This window comes from Choloepus didactylus, chromosome 19, assembly GCF_015220235.1.
Source record: "Choloepus didactylus isolate mChoDid1 chromosome 19, mChoDid1.pri, whole genome shotgun sequence".
Lineage (NCBI taxonomy): Eukaryota > Metazoa > Chordata > Mammalia > Pilosa > Megalonychidae > Choloepus > Choloepus didactylus.
In genome coordinates, this window is record NC_051325.1 from 37,337,486 (window position 1) to 37,357,951 (window position 20,466).

General features: G+C 42.4%; 1 protein-coding gene across 5 annotated transcripts in view; it reads left to right on the forward strand.

The window, feature by feature from the left end:
* Positions 1 to 207: 207 nt before the first annotated feature.
* The window catches only part of RALY (RALY heterogeneous nuclear ribonucleoprotein), a 137,981-nt gene continuing 117,722 nt past the window's right edge, over positions 208 to 20,466 (forward strand). For 2 of the 5 annotated variants that reach the window (XR_005213019.1, XM_037811265.1), the window contains exon 1: positions 208 to 435. The gene's annotated coding sequence lies outside the window, so the exon portion shown is untranslated. The remainder of the gene's footprint in view (positions 436 to 20,466) is intronic. The other 3 variants (XM_037811264.1, XM_037811263.1, XM_037811266.1) reach the window with 3 other exon arrangements.

Genomic DNA, 20,466 nt, shown 5'->3' on the forward strand with positions numbered 1-20,466 from the left:
TCGGCTGTGCCTGGGGGGGGCTTCAGACTCCTCGCACTTGTGTCATCTTACACTACCAGAGGACAGAGGAGGAGGATAGGGAAGGCCCAGGGTTAGGACCGGAACGATGGGAGGGGCCAAGCTGAAGGAAACCTCTTAGGGCTCCCCTATCCGTGCGCGCCTCAGTGGTGCAGGCTAAGGGAAGGACTCGCGGCTGCGGAGCTCGCGCCGCTGTCAGTGTGGCTGGGCGCGCGAACGGCGCGGGTGCGGTGCAGGTGGAGGCGTGAGAAGCTGTGGGGGCGGTAGCGGCGGCGGCTGCAGCAGCGACTCCTGCGCTTGTGTTCAGCCTTCTCACGCAGCGGCCGGGGCCGTCTTCCTCTTTCCCTCCCCTCCTTCCGTTCCGAGTGCGGCGGAACCGCCTCCTTCCGCGCCGCGCTTTTCCAGACCTCGGCGCGGGTGAGTGGGGGCCGCGGGCGTCTCCTGAGGAGTGTGTGTGGGGGTTTCTTTGCTTCTTTTCGGTCGCTCACCTCTTCCGGCGGGCCTTTGCCTATTTTTAGAAACTCTTTTTCTGGCCATTCCCGGAGTTCCGAGTAACTCCAGGCCCCCTACTTCCGCACGTTTCCGGTATCTGAGCCCGCCGCCCCGTGTCGCCCGCCCTGGCGGTTCCGCTCCGGCTCCCGGCTGTCCTGGCATTCCCTGCGCGCTTCCATTCCGCGGGCCGGGCCTGGGCCAGGAGTTGGCGGGGTGGGCCCGCGCTCGCTCGGAAGTTGGAGTCTTTTGTGTTTGCGCCCCGCCCCCCCCGGCGAGGGGAGGAGGTGGGGGAGCGGAGGCCGCGCCGGGAAGGCCTCGGGCGGGTCCGGCCCTGGCTCGGGCCCTGGCCCCGGGCTTCTTCCGGCTTCCCCTTTCTCTCCCCCCGGGCTGGGTCTGGAGATCCTGGAGGCGGGTAAAACTGGCCCTGACTCGATCTCCGGGCCTGAGCGTCTCGGCTCCTGTCTCTGCCCATCTTGGGCTTGTTGCACACCTCGGGCTTGGAGAAGAATAGCCACAGGCCTCGGGCTGGGGCGGTATTCCGCACTTCACGCAGTCCCCTTCGCGGCCAAGCCTCAGTTTGGGGGGAAAGAATGAAACTCGTCTCACAGGGTCTTTATGATTCAGTGAGGGAACTAATACATGAAAGAACTGTTTAATATCAACAGGTAACATTTAATGAGACATGATCGTTTGCTAGGCCCTTTGCTAGGTATTTCATAAGCGTTTTTTCATCTAATGCTCACGATGGGCTTCTGGAGTTACTACCATTTTACAGAAGCAGAAATAAAGACGCAACAGAAAATAATTTGCTCCAAATCACATAGCCACAGAAGTGTAAAGCAGTGGTGCTAATACCTGTTATTAATTTCCTGATGAGAGCATGTGTAATTCCTAGTGCAAAGGGGTTTATTTCTGGGTCACACCATTTGTTAGAGGCATAACTTCCTGACTTTTGGGCCATTTTCTACTTACTATACATGAAATTCTATTCTGGGCTACCAAAACTTTGAGGGAAAGGAGGGTAGGATGAATTTCTTGGTAGTGCTTTCTCTAGAAGTTGATGGGTGCAGGGGACTCCAGGTCACAAGCATAACTGAAGATCCCTAGGACTTTGGCTCCAGGAAGGTGTAAGTCTAGAGTGAGGCCCAGCCTTAATTTTTTTCATGGAATGTTCCTCCCCCATTATTCCCCTGCCCCCCAAACCTTGCATTTCTCTGTGGTGTTTAGACTTATAGATCCTAGGGATTGGGGGTGATCAGTGACTAGTAATCTGCTTCAACTCTGCCTTCAAATAGGGTTTTATTTCTGTTATCAGATAAGGCCCAGAGGGTTAAAGTGAACTAATATTAGCATTGGGAAATGTTTCAGTTTTCCAGTATGTTTGAACCCGGGTGTGAAGAGTATGAAAATCAGGCAGGGGAGTTCATGGGCCAGGTCTTGAGTCTCTTAGGAACAGAGGTCCTACCCTGATGTTTGAAGTTTGTCTCAATCCTTTAGTGTCTGGTGGTGGGTGTGCTGTGTTCCCTCTGCCTTCCCCCTCTGCACCCCAGAGATTCTGAGTTTAGGAATCATGGTATGTAGGAACTTTTCCCCCTTCCCTATTGACAGTAAGTTGTCTAAATTAAAACTGCCTTAGACAGAATCAAAACTAGAATCTCCAGTCTTCTGCCCCTCAGTTCAGTAGTTTTAATTTCCACTATACCATGCTACCTCATGAAAGAACATTTAATCACTTATTCTGGCCTGCAGACCAGGAGTCTTGAGTGAATGGAAATCCCAAGGAAGTTCTGTAGTCCCCGCCACTCCATGCCTCAGGTTTAGCATTAAAAAGCCAGGTTTTGTCCACAGATAAACCACTCTTGTAAGTTGCCACTTTTATTTTACAGTATTTATGGTTTACAACACACTTCATAACCGTTATCTGATTTCATTTCTAATCCATTTCTGTGAGGGAGTTCACAGACCTAGGTTTGTATTTCTGTTTTATTATGAGGGAATTGAATTACAGCAAGGTTAAGGCACTTGCCTTAGGTCACACAGTTAACAAGAGTTGGGTCAGGACACCTCTCACCGAGTATTTGATTTGGCATTATCAAATGAGCTGTCCATTGTGACTCCAAGCTTCAGTTTCCTTAACGGTAAACTCACAGGATTGTTGTGGGCTTATGAGAAAATAGCTGTGAAAAGTGGTTTGTAGTATTAGTAATAATACCTAACACTTATTCAGTGTGTGTCGTGTACCAGGCACTGTATGTCTGTGTCTCTTTTAATTCTCATAGCAACCCTATGAATTAGATACTATTATTATCCTTATTTTACAGAAGAAAAAACAGGTTTACAGAGGTTAGATGACTTGCTCAGGGTCATGTAATTGGAAAGTGACACAGACAGGATTCAAATTGCAGATAGTATAACCTTAAAGCTGGTGCTTTTAGTGTCTACCTTAACCTCAGGGTGCTCTGTAAACGCAGCCGCAGCAGGGTGTGGCTTGCAGTCAGCAAGAAACCCGTGCCTGGTTGTACATCTGGTTAAGCTAAGCTCTTACCCCCTTTCTCCCCTCTGGATTGAGGCTTATCACTGAAGCCTTATTTTGGAGATGTCTGCTGGCCCCTTCTCTACCTTCAGAAGAGACCATCCACCCTTGAAATAAAACCCAGATGACTTCCCATTCTTGCCTGCCTTTCTGACTATCCAGGGTTTGGACCTATGTGGTTGCAGTGATCAAAATAATAGTGCTTGACGTCAGTTTGGATCAAACTATTAGTGAACGATTAAGTAGATTACCTTTATGAAATGCTCCCTCTCTGTTCTCCCACCTCCCCATTCTATAAAGGCACACAGGAGATACTAGCTTTGGGGTTCCTGGAGGGTGTTTATGGATCCTCACTGCTTACAGGTGTCTGAATCTGTATATTTGGTAGTGGGGAGGGGGGTATTATTTGTATGTTTGTGAAGGGTAGTTGGAATTTTGTCCTGATGCCCACAGGGGTTGGGGGCAGGGAGGAGTTCCAGAGATGGGTAATAGGGCAGTAGATGCAGATCTGATCATATCTCTCTCTCCTTAAAAATCGGGTGGCTCACTGCCTACTTAAGCCCAAACCCCTGTGTATGACCAGGGAGATCAGAGAGTGTTGAGTTGTTGGATAGAATCTTGTAGTTGAGAGGCCTTAAAGTCATTTAGAGCAGCCACCTGGCCAACATTTGAATTGGCTACCTATGGACCATCTGATTTATGGGACACCTTGTTACTGGAAAGTTTTCCATTGACTGAACAATTACTAGATATCTGTTGTGTGACAGACTTGATACTAAGCTTGAAGACTTGTTCCCAGTCTTTTAGGTTTATATGGCCTAGTGAGGAAGACAATCAAAGAAACAGGCACTGTGAGATGTGTTGTGATAGGAGCAAGCACCATGAGAGCACAGAGCAGTGATTTCTCACCCTGCCTTGGAGTGTAAGAGAAGGCTTTCTTGGAGGAGGAGAAGGCTTAGCCTAGACCTCAAGAAAAAATAGGCATATGCCAGGAAGAGAAGAGATTTGTGGAGTCAGAGAAGAGGCAGAGAGAAGACAGTTATTGGCAGAAGCAGCAGCAAGTCCAGAAGTCTTGATGATGATAGGTGAAATTTTTGGCCATTTGCTGTATTTACTAAATGTTCTAAGCATTTAGCATATATGAACTCACTTCTTCCCATAATCACCTTGAGAGATACCGTTGTTATTCCCTTTTTGTGCATGAGGAAACAGGCCCAGAGCTGTTAAATATGTTTCTCAAGGTCCCTGGATGGAGCATAAAGCATGAGGTAGATGGAGTGTACAAGTGATGAGACTGGCAAGGTAGGCAGAACAGAGGCCAAATCATGAAAGGGCTTGTTGCCTGTGTTGAAGAGGTTGAACTTTATCCCAAGATAAGAAGGGGGCCATGATCTAGTCAACGTTTTAGAGGGATATCTCTGGCTACTTGTTTAGGGAGTGGATCGGAGGGCTAGAACACCATGGGCAAAGAGCATAGGAGGCTGTTGCAGTAATACAAGCGAGAGGTTATGGTGTTTCAAATGAAAGGGATGTATGTGTGTGTAGAAAGAAGATGGAATTGAGTGATGAGACTTGAATACTCAAGTTTTTTTTGTGCTCCATTGACTGAAGTGCAGATCTGGCCATCCCCCCAGTACTTCCAGTGCAGTTCCACGGGGGCAAATAGCCTTCACTGGGTTTTTGATGTTAGCCAAACTAAGATTAACTGTAATTACCTAATACTTTCTGGGATCTCATTCTTTCTTTCTGTAAAACAAGGGGGTTGGACTAGATAATCTTGAATGATATGTCTACCTGTTAACTGCCTATGAATTTTTGGTTTTATTGAAGTAACTTAAGAATTCATGTCTGTAAGGAGAAAGTAATTTGCTAGAGCATGAAAGTTTCTCAGAGGATTAAATTTTGGGTTCACATATACCTTTCAGGATATAAACAGATGGGTATTGCTTTTCAGAGTGGACAGATTGCTGAAAAATTGCTTGTTAGATGAGTTTATCAAAATTTGTCTGCTGAGTTCCATTGTAAACTGGAGCTGTAGTCCTATGGGATAAACTTGGAGCCCAAGACTATATAAAATTATATTTGAATATGTAGCAAACTGTTTAAAATCAAATAATAAAGGGAAAATAAAAACACTATGATTCTCACACAGTGCTAGGACTGGAAAAACACTAGTCCAGAAACTTACATTCTTTAGAGCTTTAGCATTGTGATGTAGATACTCCTACTGAGGTTACTGGGCCTTTGATATGCCATCTCTAGAGGCTGAATTCTATGTAAATATTCTTTTAGAAGGGCGCATTTAGACGCTTAGTGTCACTGGCCAGGTTTCCTTCAATCCAGAGGCATTTGTCTGGTATTTAGCTATCTCTTGTTTATTTGTTTTATTAAAGGTACTGCTTGGATGGTGTCTGTTGATGTTTGTCTAGTTTCCTTTGCAATTTTTTGTGCTAGTGGAAGCAAGCCCAGCAGTCATTCATAACTCGTTATTTTTCTAGATCTGAGTTTTCTTTATTGAAGAGATGATCATACTGTAGTAAGAAGTCAAGATGTTCCCTGCTTAAATAGACCATTTTAAGTCTTTGGTACTTTGTTCTTGCAGAGAGCTGTAAGATTTCTTTGCACCGGCACTGAGTAACTGTGCTGTCAATAATGATAGTAATGGCTGTGTCTGTATTAGTTGATCACAAGAATAAATTCTCTTGAAATCCTTAATACCCTTAATTAATTTTCACACCAATTAAGATCAGCCTTTACTAAAATTAGGTCTTGGTTAGAGTTACCATTGTAAGCAGGTTACCTAACTAAGGTGACGTGATTGTGCATCTTGAAAAACGTTCCCTGGCCTTCCATTGCTAAGCCCAACCATTCATTCCAGTACTTACTATGTGTTTTCCTTATGGAGAACATAAAAACTAAGCAAGACATGATTCCTACCCTTAAATTACTTTTAGTCTTGTGAAGGAGACAGATAAATAAAATCTGTGTATCACTAGGCAAGGAGGAGTTTGAATATCTGACTTCCAGTGCTTAGATTTATTTTCCGCCTTTTTTGCCCCTCTCCATTTGTTCTGCTTGTTACTTAGATATTTCTTCTCTATTGCCAAGATGTCTACCTCCCAGTGTGTAAAATCTAGAACATTAGGGTAGGAGACAGCATTGCCCTTCAGGTTTGGGTATTCAGACATCTACCAAGTGCCTTCCCTATTCTCACATCGCTTCTCTGGTTGGCTTCCAGAGAGGTTTGGTGTTGTCTAGCTTTTTATTTAGAAATGAAGAAAATTAAGTTTCATATTGAATTATTTTAATTTTATACTTCATTTAGAAATAGTTCTCTATTTTGCTTGCAGGTGGAATTTGAGGTGTGGATTCTGGCATTTGATCAATTGAAGACTTTGTTTCAGCTGTGGTTTTTGAAGCCCATTGCCGCTGCTTTTGCTAGTCTGCTTTGAAAGCTTTGCAGCATGGAGCACTAGGATGTGGGGGGACATTGAGGCTGCCCCTCCTCGTCCTCCTTTCTCCCTACCCTCAAAAGAGAAATGTTATTTGGGATGTTTTGTTGTGTTCATTATTTCTTCCAACAATTTAGCATTGCCTGCAGGGGTCTAGGAGAAGAGGATGTGCTTGTGCCAGTCCTTGATAATATTGAAATCAGTTGACCATGCTGTATGGAGCCTATTTTAGTGCCTTACTTGCTGTTGTGAGGGATATGAAAGTATAGAACACACTCTTGCTTACAGGGAAGTTATGGTCTCTTTAGAAAGATAATAAAACCATGAAGATACAGTTGATGATAAGGCAGTTTGATCTAGAGCTTGGTTCAGAAGAGCAAGGTCTACTCTTGTTCCTTGGTATTAATAAGGCCAGGTAAACTGGAGTGAGTCATTTTCTTCCCTCACTGACCTTTTTTTTCTCATTTATAAGGTGGGTTTAATATGCTTATCTTGCCTTCTTCACAGAGTTATTGTGAGGAGCAAGTTAGATAATGTTACTAAAAGTACATTGTAAAACCAGATGATGCTAAGAGGCAGGCCTAGACTGCATGACAGGGATTATTTATTTATTTAATAAATAATGTTTTGGGTATCTTCTATATGTCAGGCTGCAGCCTAGACACTGAAGATATGGTGGTATACAAAACAAATAATATGGACCTACAATACTTATATTAAATTGGGGGAGAGAGACAAGTGAACAAATTCATTCATAAAAAAGAAAGTATTTAATTAAAAAGTCCTTCTGAAGAAGAATTACTAAGTGATATGAAGACAAAGAAAGCAGAGTAAAAAACAGTATAGATGTTTCATACTCTATTTTGGATAGGATAATCAGGAATCATCTCCTTGAAAAAATGACACTGGGAAAGAAAAGCACATGTAAAGACTCCAAAACAAGTTTGGTATTCATGAAACAGTAAAAAAAAATCCAGCAGGACTGTAAGTGAATGAGCCAGTAGTACTCATAGTAGCCCAGGCCACTCAGATAGCTAGGGGACTGATCATATGGCGTTTTTCAGGCCAGGGAAAAGACTTTGGATTATTCAAAAGTCTATGGAAGCCATTGAAGGGATTTGAGTTTAATGTGATCAGGTAAAGTGAATCTTTACATGGGAACTGTAATCATAATATTCTTTGAAATTTGCTTTCTGAAAACTTGTTAAATCATACTTTGAAAGTTATCACTGTTCTGCATACATGTTAAATTTGACAATAAAACATGTATTTAAAAAAAACAAAACAAAAAAACACATGATGCAATTCAGATCCGAAGAATCATTGAGTAATTTGTCAGAGGTAATAGGTGAATGGCAGGGTTTTCCATAGGAGAGGAGAGACCTCTTTAAGTTGGAGTGGTCAGGAAAGCCTTCAGGGAAGAGTGGTCTGAGTTAACCTCTAAAATTGGGAGAGAATGATAGAAGCATTTAGACAAGGGCAGTGAAAGAGCAAAAGACTGTAGGCAGAGCCGTTTAGGGGCAACAATGAGTGTTCTCCAGCTTCGTACACGAGTACATAGGGTAGTTGTATGTCCAGCTGTAGTAGTTACTGTCAAACAGTTTTCAAAGGTACATGCTCTCAACAGCAGTGTGTGAGAATTCCTTTTGCTCTACGGCTTTGTCAGCACTTGGCATTGTCTTTTTCACTTTATGTCATTCTGGTTGGTGTGCACTTACAGGTATGAATTTTAAGAACTGTAATATGAACTGTCAAGTAGCAAGAAAGGGGTAAAGGGATTGGGAAGTTCAGAGAAAGGAAAGACTGCTTCCTTTGGTGGGTATATGTGGTGCCCAGGGGATGTTTATGGGGGAATTAACATTTGAACTGGACCTTGTATGATAAGATAGTGACCATACATTTTCCAGGACCATCCTAATTTCTAATATTCTGTGTGGTTGTGTTTTTAATTTGTGATATAATCAGTATTTCTGTGTCTGGACTTTATCTTTCGGATTACCCAGCAGCAATACCCAGATGTCTATTCTCAGTTGCTTTTTCCCCCAGAAAGTATGGTTACAGGAGATTTAGACTGTAGAGACAGAGAGAGGACACTCTGTGCATTGGGAACAACTTGAGCAGAGACACATCAGTGACCAGCCCAAGTGGCATTCATTTTCTTTGGTAATGAGCAGAGAGGGGAGATGTTGTCACATACTTTGGGGGTGAGCGATGCTTTTTCATAGCCTCTTGGAGCAGATAAAAAAGTTAATGCCTTTCCCAAGCTAACTTTTTTTTTTTATTAAATTCAGTTTTATTGAAATACATTCACACACCATACAATCATCCATGGTATACAATCCACTGTCCACAGTATGATAACATTGTTATGCGTTCATCACCACAGTCTATCTCTGAACATTTTCCTTACATCAGAAAGAACCAGAACAAGAATAAAAAATAAAAGTGAAAAAAGAACACCCAAATTATCCCCCCATCCCACCCCATTTGTCCTTTAGTTTTTATCCCCATTCCTCCACTCATCCATACACTAGATAAAGGGGGTGTGATCCACAAGGTCTTCACAATCAGACTGTCACCCCTTGTAATCTACATTATTATATAATTGTCTTCAGGAGTCCAGACTGCTGGGTTGGAGTTTGGTAGTTTCAGGTATTTACTTCTAGCTATTCCAATACTTTAAAGCTAAGAGGTGTTATCTATATAGTGCATAAGAATGTCCACCAGAGTGACCTCTCGACTCCATTTGAAATCTCTCAGCCACTGAAACTATTTCGTCTCATTTTGCATCCCGCTTTTGGTCAAGAAGATACTCTCAGTCCCACGATGCCGGGTCCACATTCATCCCCGGGAGTCATACTCTGCATTGCCAGGGAGATTTACACCCCTGGGAGTCGGGTCCCACGTAGGGGGGAGGGCAGCGAGTTCACCTGTCAAGATGGCTCAGTTAGAGAGAGAGAGGGCCACATCTGAGCAACAAAGAGGTACTCAGGGGGAGACTCTTAGGCACCATTACATGCAAGTTTAGACTCTCCTTTGTGGTAATGAGCTTCATAAGGGCTCCCAAGCTAATTTTTATTTAAACTGGATAGAATGATGAGAATGACCTCCTTGCCTATACTTAATCATTTCGAGGAAGGAATTAATCCAGCAAATAGTCATACTTTTGAAGTATGTTGAAAAAGAATTTGTCTTCTCTTAATGTGGAGGGGGAAAGAGTGGGAAAACCAAACCTAAAGTGCTTTAGTCTCTCAGAGCTCATCCATTACTTGTGTATTTGCTTGGGGAAAAATTGCCATTTCTTTGTCAGCTTTTATCCTGCTAGGTGAACCCTAGCTGGGTGTTTATTTTCTGTAATTTTATCAAATCACTTTGAAGGCTGGCATGAACATTGATCATGTCTTAGAGCCTTTCCTGTTTGTTCTGTCAGCAAATATTAAATAATGTACCTTAAATTACCTGATTGGGAGAAATAAGGTGGCCCTGCTTGCTCCTAGAAAGCAACATTTTCATGTTAAACATTAGTCAGCTTCTGATCCTGTGTCAGGGCCTTGGGTGTTTATCAGGAGGATCTGGGGATGTTAGAGCTGCCACTGGTGACATTTACCAGAGGGTACCTAGGCTCCCTGATGAGAAGACTAGTCAAGTACTTAATTAAAAATTTGACCCAATTCTGCTTTTCATATTAATAACAGCTACCGTGAATTGGGTGCCCATTGTGTCAAGATACCATTCTGGATACCTGTACTCATACTAATATTTACTGAAGGTTCTTATGTGCTAAGCAATTTATAGATACTATCTTAATTCTCACCTCTACCCTAAGAGGTAAGTTTTCTTGTTCCCTATCATACAGATAGGAAACTGAGACACAGAGAGTTTAAGAAATATATCCATGGTAGCATTGCTAGTTAATGAAGTTGTCGAGATTTGAACCTAGCTAATTTCTCTGTTTTTAGTATGAAAAATTTTGAACATAAACAAAAGCAGACAATAAGTTAACGAAGTACAACAGTTACCAAATCACAGTCAATCTTATTTCGTTTATACCCCTACCTACTTCTTCTCATCCTGTTTTGAAGAACATCTCAGCTATCATATTTTGTCCTTAAATATTTCACTACATATCTTTAAAAGATGACTTTAAAAAACACAACCACAATGCCATTATCACACCTTAAAAATTTAACAATTCCTGAATGCTATAAAAATCCAGATAGTAAAAATTTCTAATTGCCTTGTAAATGTCATACTTTATTTTTGCATTTGATTCAGAATTTACCTAAGGTGTGAGATGTAATTGGTTATGTCTTTTAAGTCTCTTTTAATATATGTTCCCCTATCTTTTTTTTTTTCCCTTGCCGTTTATTTATTGAAGAAACTGGGTTGTTTTCCTTTAGAGTTTTCCGTGCTCTGAATTTTGCTGATTGTGTCCCCGTGGTGTGTTTAACATGTTTCTCTGTCCTCTGTGTTTCCTATAATGTAGTAGTTGTATCTAGAGGACAGTATTTCTTAATCCTCATGGCAACCCTGAAAAAATAGGTATTATTCTTATTTTATGATTGATAAAACAGACCGAGAATGGTTGGGTGGCTTGCTTGAGTCTGGATTTGAACACAGATATACTTGCTTCTAAAGCTTTTTTCCCTTTTGCCTCTAAACCACTATGTGAGCTTTTCTTTGGGCCTTAGTTTCTTTGATGTGTACACTGTGATCTCTTATAGGACTAATATTCTGTGCATCTGTGACCATTTGGAATGTCTGCCATTTGATGGCATGATTCTAGATGCTGTGGGTGATACTCATATGAATAAAACTGTCTTCAAGTTAGGCAGGGACTGCAAGGATATAGCTTGTTTCAGACACAGAGTCTGATTTGGCCAAAATAGGGCCATGAGGTCCTTAATCCCCCAGAACTGCTTAATCAGCCTCTCTGCATCCTGTCTTGCCTGCCTCCATGCCATGCTGCCAGATGCCTCTTCCTAAAAATCATTTTTGTTGTTTCTTACTGCTCATAAATCTGTGTGGGGGCCTGGTAAATAGGAAAGTTTTTTCCAGCAATAAACCTTCCCTCTGGATTGCATTATTATTTCAAGGACAGATAGTCTTTTTTTTCCCCCTTTTTGGCAAAGATGATATTGCTTTTTATGGAAATCCTGAGAGAATTTGGAGATGATAGAATAATGATGGAGTGAAGCATGAGAAATGCCATCTTGCTTCAGGGGAACATACAGTTAGCCTTCTACTGTTCACTCCCAAGGACATCTGACTGTAATGGGGCAATTTTTTTAAAAAAATTAAATTTTATTGAGATATATTCACATACAATGCAGTCATACAAAGTGTACATTCAGTTGTTCACAGTACCATTATATAGTTGTGCATTCATCACCATAATCAATTTTTGAACATTTGCATTACCACACACAAAAATAATAAGAATAAAAACTAAAGTGAAAAAGGACAATTAAAGTAAAAAAGAACACTAGGTGCCGCTGCCCCCCCCCCCCCCCCATTATGGGGCAATTTTGCTCTCTTGCAAAGATAAGGAACTTTTAGTTGTGACATCCAGGGGGAAGAGTTTTTGAAGATGCCCCTTTTGGGGAAACCAAGCTACTGAATCATCTCATTGACTGAAATAGGCCATTAAAATTAATGGGAGGTATTTGAGAATGAGGTCAAGCAAGGCAGTGGTTTGGGTCTGTAGTAGATATGGGTGGCAGCCACAGGGTACTGGGGTCCAGGCTAGTAGACAATTCCTACCATAGGGTGAAAAGTCAGAAGTCAAGAGAAAAAGGGTTCAGCGTATTTGTATCTTTAGAGTGCCTTGCACATAGCTGTTTACTGATATCTTCTTTGATTCTTTCTTTTAAAAAATATTTTTGACAATGGATCAAGTCAGAGAGGAAGGCTGTGGAATCATGAAATCTAAAGCTCGGGGACCAGTGATCTAGGGCCCTGGATAGCTCCTTGGAAATGCAGTTCCTCTGACAAAGATTAAGAGTTCTCAGAAGACTCCTAAATCTTCTCTATTCCAGATCTATTCAGAGAGTCTTACCCTTTAGATCAGAGTTTGCAAACTAGCAGCCACTTGGGTTGTGTCCAGCCTGCATACATTTTTTGTGTAGCCTGCACAATCCTAGGGGATTGGGGCAGCTTTGCAGTTGAGATACTGTGTGGGAGATCAGAGGCTCTGGTTGATTTCACCTGAAGCAGGAGTCTTTCTGAGGAAGTAGCAGGGGTCTGAGCCTGATGGTGCCCAGGAGCGGTGTCCCTATTTACGAGGGGAGGATTAGGCCCCAGTTATTCTACAGAAGACTTCACTCCCCAAGCCCTCTACCAGAGACTGCCTGTATTATTACTCCTTGTGTACTGGCCTGTCCACATTTAAGAAGCTTGTAGCCTGGCTGTTTTGGGACTCTGAGGCAAATGGATACAGCTTTAAACTTTGGGCATTGTTTGGAGCACCAGCCCAATTTGGCAGAAGCCTTGAGTTTACAGCAGCACGTTCCTTTATTTCTCTCCTTCATTCCACTTACTTCTTCCTCATTGGTTTACTTCTTTGGTCAAAGATGTTTGTTCTCAAGTTTGTCAAAGCCCACACCATTTCCAGTTGTCCCTCTGATACCAAAGTCCAGTGTCGGTTCCCATTTATTATCAGGCTAGCACTTTTTTCTTTGGAACACTTTGTCAGCTGCACTCATTTTTGCTGCCTGCTTGGCCCCTGAGGGCCAGCCTAGCTCCAGATGGAACTCTCTAATGTTGAAGGATTTCACCCAGTTACAGTGCTCTTCTGGGATGAGGTGGATTATCTTCATTTTGCTAGGAACTTTTGGTGTCCTTAATGGCTAGTAAATCTGTCTCCTGGCCTTAGGACAGCAGACTAATTGAAGGCTCAGTAGACCTTATCCTTGTCAAGTGGGCATTTTCTGCAGTTTGCAACACTTGAAAGCCAGGGGGAAGTAGGTCTAATGCATTGTGAAAGAAACCACAGAATCTAATTCAAATAAAAATTCCTTTTACTTACAAGTTAGTATACCTGGTCCCCCCCCCCCCCAAGCTGCAATGAGCAGTAAAAGTAGGTGACTTTCTGAGTGATTCTCTTCACTGCTTGTTCCCTTTGGCTTCTTGTAATTACTGTAACATAACATCGTCATCCAGTATGTGGAGCACCATGGTAATTTCCATGACAACTGATCATGATTTCTCAGATAAAGAGAGGAAGCTAGTAAGTGTTAGGGACTCAAAGGGTATTGGGCTAAGTTCTCCTGAGGCTAGTACAATTTTGGAGCTGGAAAGGACTTTTTAGCAGCAATTGCCTAATTAAACCTCCTTTTACAGATGAGGAAACAGATTCAGAGAGGTTAGCAACTTGGCTGAGGGGTCGCTTGGTTGTTTGTGGAATAAACTCCAGATCCTTAGTTTATTTCTTTAGGCTTCCTATTCTGCCCAGCTTCTTTCCATTATATCCTACTGGCTCTTGAGCTCCATGAAGGCAGGAACCATGTCTGTCTTGTTAATGAATGTTTCCGCAATGCCTGCCATAGGACCTAAGTATTTCTTGAGTAAATAAATAAACTATATTGGAGTTTCTTAAACTGGGACACCTGACAAATTCCTACTCATTTTTTCATACCAATTCAAATGCCACCTCCTCAGTGCAGCTTTCTGTGATCATTCTACAAGCAGAATTCAAGTTTGCATTCTTTGTCCTTCTGTTGTTGTGCTCTCCTGGTATATCGCACCTGAAGTGTTTCCAGTTCTATCTCATTTGTGAGATTGAGGCTTTAATGGCCAGGCACAGTGTCCTACTAATCTTTGTTACTTGTATCCGTGACATATCTGGCACAAATAGTGCTTGTAGAATGAATGACAGAAATGTATGTGTACAGATACCCATGGTATGAAGGTGAATGTTAAGCTACAAGTGAAATACAACAATGTGCTTTGGAAGTTTATGAGAATTCTAGAGAGATTACTTCCAACTGGGAGAAATCTTGGAAGCTTTTAGAAGCTGGTAGCATTTGAGTATGTCCTTGAAGTTTGAAGGAAGTTCATTTGACAAAGGTGGTGGGAAGAACATTCCAGATGAAGTGAAAGCAATGGGGAAGTACGGTCAGGCCCCCCACCTACTAATTCATTCATCCTCTCATCCAAATTACTGCTAGAATGTGTACTAAACCTCTCGGCCAGTCCAAGGGAAATTCTCTCCTTTTTCCTGTTTTTTTTTTTTTTTTTTCCCTGCCTTTATTTCTTACTGTTCTTTCTCTTCTCCCTCTTGTGACTCTCTGGCCTTTTATTTTTGTTTCTTTTCCTCAACCTTTCTGTCTCTTTCATCTTACATTTCTCCAGTCTTTTTTTTCTACTTCATTGTCTACCTTTCTCTACCTACTTTCTTTTTTCCTGTCCTCTTCCCTAGGTAACTTAGGAAATCCAGGTCCTTGAGTGGAGATGTGAATCAGCTAGACAATATTTAACTCCAAATAACACCTTCCCTTTTGAAGCTGAGAGGTAATCATGGCATAATTACTTCTCATCTTTCTCTTGGGTTTTATTGGCATTGACTTTTTATAACCTCCCATGCTGCTGGGGGTGTTTTGTTTTTTTTTTTTTAAGTAGTTGTCAAAATGTCCGTTTTAATGAGAGATTTTTACAGACAGGTCTGCCTTAGAGTGGTATGAGCTTTCAGGCATAGCTGGGGCTGGATGAGTCAGAAATGTTCATGGATCTGTCATCTTCTTGTGCATACAGGTGTATGGGCTACACAGATACATGCACTCCCATCCCTGCAGGCTTATATGTCTTATAATACATATGTATACACACAATAGACTGACAAAGCCACACACATCCATCTCTTCCTCGCTCTTCCACACACAGCCATACTATCTCCTTTATACTTTTACGTCTTCTGTTCTCCTCCCCACTCCCTCTTATACCCACACAGATATTCTCTTTATAAAGGAATGTAGATTTTATTTTTACACCCATCTCATTGTTTTCTATGCAGATACCCATGACACAAAATTGTACATACCACAGAAGTATCTGCAAGCCTGCACTACCTTACATGTACACACAAATCCTTACCTATACACCTGCCTATGCAGACATCCAGATGTCTGTGTGCATGCCCCAGGTCCCGTGCATTCAATACCACACCATCTCTTACTTGTTCTTTACATCCATGGTGTCACTACCTGCCCCCCCCCACTTAAATTTCTTTATCTGTCTTTAACAGACATTTTAGTTTCAGACTGGTTTTGAAAGGAATTGTCTCTTTCAGATGTCTCTTTCCTAAAGAGCTAGTGGACTTTTTAGGAAGTCTGAATCATTTATGACAAACCTTTTTGACTAAAGGCCCCAAAATAACCATGTTATGGTGGGGCTGAGGGAGGACTGGATCAGAAAACATTGGGTTACTTCTAAGTGGAATATTTTGACTTCAGGTGAGTATGAATCTAAGCCCAAACTGGACCGTGTGATTTCACAATTCCCTTGTATTGGAAGATGATTATATACTTAGCAAATGAAAGTCCGAGCCACTGCGTGTGTTCCAAATCAAGATTGCTGGGTGGGGCCTCAAAAATTGTATTTTTAACAAGCTCCCTGAGTCCTTCTGTTGTGTAGCCAGCTAGGGAAACATTTATCTAGAGGAAAGAGCTAGAAGTCAGAAGATCTGCATTATTTTCCTGTGGTATCTAGGATAAGTTCTTTTCTCTTCTGGATCTCAGCTTTCTCAACTGTCATATAACAAAGCTCATGCTTATAAAGGATTCTTTCATGCTTCTTCATATGAGTTCAATCTGGTGTGTTTTTCTATCTCAAAAGTTAAAACTGGAGGTGAAGCGTTTGTGTCTGTTCTCTAGGTCTACCCTAGGCAGGGCATTTCAGTCTTTGGGTAAAGGCCAGCAGAGGCAGCCTAAATTCTGACCTTCTGTCAGATGCACAGACATATCTCCTAATTAGAAATGGATCGGTATGGGCCTGCAGCCAGGCTTGGGGAGCCCTGGGAGGGGGCTAGAGGACTGCTTTCAGCTGGGGAGAATCTGATTGCCATGAAATGAATCCGGCTACATTTGTCAATACAACAGTTCTGCTGGTATAGCTATCCTCCCCTGGGACCAGCAGGCAGGGCTGCCCTGTGCAAATAGTGGACTAGTTAGCTTGTATCCCCTTTTGATATGTTTTCCTCACCTCTATAAACTCATATATACTATGATGTTGGGTACATAGTGCAGGTCTCCTTCAGGTAGAAGAAGCGCTTACTGTCTACTAAGTGTTAAATATTGGGTTAAGCCCCTTTGTGTGTTTTTCCCCACAAAAAATCGGGGATAGGTTGGAAAAGGAAACTGAAGCTTAAGAGAAGTGAATTGACTTGACTGCTCTCTGTGTCATCTAACATTTTCTCTATTGCACTGCACTACAGTGGTTCTGAGCATTTGCAACTGCAGGCTGGCAAACTGTTTCCTACCAGGGCCTTCTACATACTAAATTGGGGTTTAGGCCTTCTTGCTGGGGCTCTTCTGAGCTTGGAGGAAGTTCTTTAAAACCAGTGGTGGCAGTTGAGGGGAGATGCTCTGCTTGCTTTTGCTTCTTCATCTTCTTTCTAGGTCCCTAAGGAATGAGCTGGCTCTAATGGGAGAGATCAGTATTCATTTGGAGGGCTTCCTCCTGCATGGAGTAGAGTCAGAATTTTGAACTAGCCCTGTGCAAGGAGGGGAAAGGGACCCATGACTGGGTATTTTTAGGCATTGAAAAACCTGAGACTTAGCATGCTCAACTACATATGCAGTCAGACAAAATTCTCCCTATAGTTGGTCATCCAGCAAATGTTTAAGTGTCTTTTACGTGTCAGGGCTTGTTCCTAGTGTGAGGGATTGTCGTATGAAGATGACCCAGTCCCTGCACTGAAAGACCTCACAATATAGCATCAGAGTCACACGAGTAAACAAAACATAATATAATATGTGTGCTCTAATAGAGGCATGTGCAAGTAACTCTGGGGTTACAGAGGCAGGAACCTAGGCTTTGGGGGTGGGGATGAGTAACTTTGAGCTTTGTTTTGAAGGAAGAATAAGAGTTGAGGCAGTTAAGGCAGGGAGGGTACTTCAGATCATGGGACTAGCACAAACAAAAGCATAAAGGTGTGTCCAGGAACTCTTGATAAAGGGGTAGACATTAGAGTTGTGTCTAATATGTAGCAGATCAGATTGCCCCAAGCCCGTACCCTTTGCTAGATGTAGGGCTGTAGTAGTAGCCATCCGATGACAGTAACATAGGAAGGCAGCAGCTGGGGAGAAGGAGGTGAATCTATTAGCAGGTGCCAGATGAAACTTATTTCTAGTGTTTTCTGGTGGAGAGTGGAGGAAAACTGAAGAGTGGCAGCCCTCTGTCCTCTGCCGAGCCTACAGAGGTCCTTTGGGTCCTGGCAGTGGTTTGAAAGCTCATTTGGCATAGGCAAATGGCTTTGCTTCTCTGATGGTGAAATCCTCTGTTTGCTCCACTTAGCCTGCCCCGCCTTTCTGTGTTGTTTTAAAAAAAGGAATTAATAGAATCTGTTCAAAATACCCCTGAAATGAAATAACATTTTTAACTCTAATTACCCTAATTAAAGCTTGACAGCCGTAATCCTGGAATGGCAGATATGCTAAGTATTCTGTGCCTGTGACAAGCTCGCTTACCCAGATGGAATGTTGTCCTGTTCTGGGCTTAGGAGAAAAAATTAGTGTGTTTGTTTTGTTTCCCCTCCTTCACCCATTTAGTCTTTGGCTATGCTTGTGGGGTAGAGGCTTGCCTACTTCCCCTAATCTCCATAAAGTTCCCTTCACACCCACAGGTGATGTTCCCAAAGATTCTTACCACCTTGAGTTCTGCCTTCAGTTGAGGCTAGACTGCATGCCCTGAGCCTTTCCCTCTGTGAGATTCCCTGCTTTTGGGGACCAAGGACTTTGCTTAGAAGTCTGTTGATCTAGGGCTAAATCTGGAGTTAGTTTATGGCCAGTATTAAGGATATACTTTGAGGTCAGAGACAAGGAGCTCTGAAAATAGAATCCCTCGTCACATATTTCCGTTTCCTTTAACTCAGTACAAGTTAGAGATGCTTGGTCTTGGCCTCTACCTTAACTGGTTACCTGGCCAGGTCCAAGGAACATGATGGGGGAGGGGGAGTGGGCAGCCCTTGAAGCAGACTGAAGGATCCATTGATGCTATAGATTTTTTCATGGTTTTGCTAAGTAGTTATCTACTCAGCCTGGACGCTTGTTCAGTATGTAGACATGGGGCACTACATTAGGTAATGCAAGGTGTATGAGTTGAATAAGACACAGTCCCTGCTCCCAAGAAACTTAAATTTGTGAGGAGTGGGGAGACTGTGGTGGGTGATGGACAGCCATATACGTGACAAATTATGTCAGTAAGATTTATTTAGTAGATTCAAAGCTTGAGTATCTTCTGAGTACTAGATGCTGAAAAAAGTATATAGATTTATCAGACATAGTTCTTGCTTTCAAGGAGCCCCCAGTAAATTAGGAGAGATAGACACGTGAGGGTTTACTCTAACAGAAATATGTTGAGGACATGCTGGACAGTTTTACCAGGGAGGGGGCTGGTTAAGAAAGCTTTGTGCCAGGAAACTGAGGAAGCATTGATTAACTCCCAGTAGTGGTAACAATTAGCAAAGACTTTTCACAGATATTGGCACTTGAGCTTGTTCTTGAATAAATAAAAAAGGCAGAGGAAGGAAGAAGGGCATTGCAGGCATTAGGGAACAGCACGGGGAAAGGTAGGAAGCTGCTAGGAGATAACCTGGCTTGATCAGAGTACAGTGTGTAAGGAAAGGTTATAGTAGAGGATGAGGGTGGAGAGCTAGGTAGGGACTTGAATTCAATTTTGGAGAGTTTAAATTTTATCCTTTGGGCAAAGGGGATCCATTGAGGGAGAAGGGCTGTGATATGAGTGTTTCTGATGGATTAGGAAACTGGTGATTGCAGAAAGTTGATTAGTTAGAACAGGTGTCAGAAAATCATGGCCTGTTTGGAAAGTTCTACTGGAACACAGCCACACTCATTTGCTGCTTTCACATTACAGTGGCAAAGTTCTATGCAAAGTATTATAGTTCAGAGAGCCTAAGATACTTACTATCTGGTCCTGTGCAGAAAAAAATCGTTGACCCTGAGTTAAAAGGTGACTATGCAAGTTCTACAAGAGAAGATAAAGATCAGAACTAGGCTGAAATGGATTAAACTTGTCTTTAAGAGACACCATGATTTGACATGTACACCTGTCCCTTTTAGTTCTCTAAACCTTGTAGAAATCAAATTTGTTCACAGTCACCATGTTCACAAAAGGACACTTGATGTTGGTCAAGGCCTGGTTAGCTGTGTGACCGTGGGCAAGTCACTTAACCTCCCAGAAGTTCAGGTGAATATGATGAGTAGAACAAAGAAAATATCAATTAGATTCTTCCTCATGGGGGCAGACATCTTACTCTGTCTCCTCTCTATATGCCACCCCAGTTGATAAGTCTGAGTGTCCTCTGCTGGGAAAGACAGACATCATAGAAAGCCTTGGAACATAGTTTTGAGTTGAGAAGTTGGGGATGGGTGGGCGGAGGGTTTTGTGGGGAGGGGCTCATGATACTTGCAGGACACCCTGTACTCTACTTCTTCCCCTAACTGCTGATGCTTGTTCTGGTCAGATTAAACTTGTTTCCACCCCTCAACTTCCGGAACACATAAGGCCCTTGGAAAGCTAAAGGATGGATTTATCCTTTAGTCACCTCTCTCAGCCAGAAACTGTGTAAGTCCCACATCTCTTATGTGCCCCCTGCCTCATTCCCTTTCCCCTTCAACACTGTGCATCTATTCTGTAGGACAGAAACAACAACAAAACCAAAAAACCCTAGTTGAGAGATGGAAGTGGTGGATTCCAAGCTAATTTCTGCCTTTAATGTACAATGTGACTTCAAGC